The sequence below is a fragment of the Astatotilapia calliptera genome, chromosome 11, assembly GCF_964374335.1.
Source record: "Astatotilapia calliptera chromosome 11, fAstCal68.1, whole genome shotgun sequence".
NCBI classification, from domain to species: Eukaryota; Metazoa; Chordata; class Actinopteri; order Cichliformes; family Cichlidae; genus Astatotilapia; species Astatotilapia calliptera.
In genome coordinates, this window is record NC_137432.1 from 16,547,996 (window position 1) to 16,550,777 (window position 2,782).

At 36.3% G+C, this 2,782-nt stretch overlaps 1 long non-coding RNA gene across 1 annotated transcript; it reads right to left on the reverse strand.

Moving 5' to 3' along the window:
• Positions 1-1,219: 1,219 nt before the first annotated feature.
• LOC145431773 (uncharacterized) lies at positions 1,220-2,199 on the reverse strand. Its single transcript, XR_013912069.1, has 2 exons — positions 2,081-2,199; positions 1,220-1,477 (listed from the first exon to the last, which is right to left on the reverse strand). It is a non-coding gene; the product is annotated as an uncharacterized LOC145431773 (long non-coding RNA).
• Between the last annotated feature and the right edge of the window lie 583 nt (positions 2,200-2,782).

The window sequence follows — 2,782 nt, forward strand, 5'->3', positions numbered from 1 at the left end:
TGGATGGAATTCAAAAAAGGAACTCTATTGTTCTGTTGAAAGACTTCAACACTTGTGGGTGATGACAGAAAAACCTGGAGTTGACTGAATAGGTGGAACAAGAAACAGAATGGTTCTCTCTAGCCTGTTAGAGTATTTATTGCTGGGGTCATTATGTGTACAAATGGGTTAAACTACTGTCAGCTTAAAAAAAAAATTAAACATGTGCTATAGTAGATTAAAAAAAAACATACTGCTGTGATGACAAATTCTTTTTTCTGCAGCATGTAGTCTGCAGCATGTCGCTCCGCTTTTACTCCCGTCGGCAAATCTCCACACAGGAAATGAGGCTCTGTAGTGTGCTGGCAGGTGATGGTCAGGTTAGGATTAATGTTTTGAAACAGAAGTGTCTCTGTTCCTCTCTATCAGCTCATCGCAGCAGCTACAGTATTGGCAGCAAAGCCAGAAAACCATGTCTGTAACATTTCCTTGAAGAAATAGCAAGAGTTTCTGATTGCAGGATGCAAGACAGCAACCCTAAATAGCTGCAATTCTTAAGAAACTACAGATTGCATCTTTGAAGGGCATTCTGATGTAGGGTGATCAGCATATACACTCAGTAGGAGTGTTTTTGGTTAAAATCCTTTAAAATATGCTGATCTGACTCTGATCAATTTCTCTTGTTTGTTGGCTCGTTTGTTTTCATGTGGTGATGGTTTATTGAAAAGGTGGGTTGTAACTGAATCCAGGTCATCCCTTTAATGTAGTATCACCATTGGTGTAACTGGGCTGCAAACACTAAAAGTGTTGTTTGTGCTGTAGACAAGATGCAGTGCTGGCAGTCAGATGGGGCGAGTGTGTAGTGTAGTGTAGTGTATATATTTTTCTTATCAATGAGGATACATTTTTTTTTTCCAAGTGAATCCAGCATGTCCAAATTAACACTGTCGGATTTGATTTCAACACTATTAAAGTGTCTATATGGGTCCACACCAGAGAGTGTTAATTTAACTCTTTTTGGAGAGTTGGTTTGTTAACTCTGATTTAGTGTTAAACACCAAATCTGTCTGGAGTTGATAATTTAACACTTGGTGTTAAGAGTTTATATATTAACTCTCAAAGAGTATTTTAGTTTAACTACGTAAGAGTTATCTTCTAATTCATTCTAAAGAGCGGGAATTTTACTGTTCTGAACTTCTAGAAATTTCTTTTGGAAATAAACATTTACTAAAAGACGCAATGGTTTTTGAAAAACATTTATTCTGAACTGTGCACCACAATTTCAAAACATTTTCTGAAAGATGTAACAGTATACATGTTCTCACTTTCATTAGAATTTTGTTTATCAAAAGGTCTGACATAGGTGAGCTGGTAAATGCAAATAACAGCATTCTCAACACTTATTTCTTCAATACAATATGCATGTCCTTCATTCATCCCTTTGTGGAACTTCAACGCACTTCTGCTCTCCCCCATATTCCATCTTCACAAGCATATCCTGTGCGGAGATTGAATAAAAATTAGTTGACACTAATTAATGGCACAAATAATCCAGTAAACAATTGCAGCACAGTAAAAAAAAAAAAAAAAAGGAATCCTCTTTGAGCCATTACTTGTGTAAAGTATTTTCCCAAAAGACAAAGACACAGGCAACAGGTAATACTGAACTAAATGTAAAACCTCAACCTTTTTAATTTTTACCTAAACCGTGTACACAAAACTCTGGAGGGATCTAAATGCTAACGTAGAATCCAGTCAGGACATCAGCTACTGCTGTATGCTCGGTTTTTTTTTTGTTTTTTTTTTAATGGGCGATCGTTTTCAGGCTTCAAGTAGCACCATTATACCAACATTTCACATTCTAGACATTGTTTTAGGTGTATTTGACCAAAGGTTTGACTGAAAATTCACATGCAAGCTTTTTTTCAAGGCTGTGGTATTTGCCCGCAAACAATACCTTTCAGCTAGCTAAGACAGAATATTATGCTATCACCAAGCAACACGGCTAGTGCCTTTCACACAGCTTTGTCTCAACTCCAAAGAGCCACAGAAGTAAAAGCTCATAATAATAATTGAAACAATCTTTGAAAAAATGACTTACCAAGCATGGCAAACAACTCAAATATGTAGAGCAAAATGTTCTGAAACGGCTTCACTTCAGCTTCGATTGGAGCCTATGGTGCTGGGGGCGGAGTCTGTCAATTTACTCTGTTGGTGTCATAGCCCCTGTAGGAGTTCAGAGTTAAGAGGTCAAGAGTTAATGTTTCCATTGTAACACCTCCAGATTTGACAGAGAAACACTCATTTTTAACACTCGATTTTAACTACTATCATTTTACACCTCAGAGTTACATTAAAAGAATGTGACTCTACTTAGAGTAAAATTAACTCTACTTTTGCAAGAAGACTATTAACACCAAAAAATTTAACACTTTTGAATTTGCTGTGATACATGCAAGTTTTTTTTGATGGGGGCAAAATTGTAATATTTTGTAATTTATTTATTTTTTAAATAGCAGAAGCATGGATGGTGGAATTTTCTTCATACCAGAAAACCACACCTTGTTTTGCTCATAGTAAGCTAAATCTTTGGTTACGATAAGGTGTGAGACAAGGCTGATAAAATCAGTGGCTGTCAGGGTCCTTCAGCAGATCTGTTGGCTCAAAACTGGAAGATATAAAGTTCTGTCTGTGGCTTCATTGTAGTTTTCCTGTAGTACTTTATGATGTCTTAATATAAAATCCCCAGTTATTCGTATTTGCACTCATCCTCAGAAAAGTATTTTATATTTCTAGGATTCAA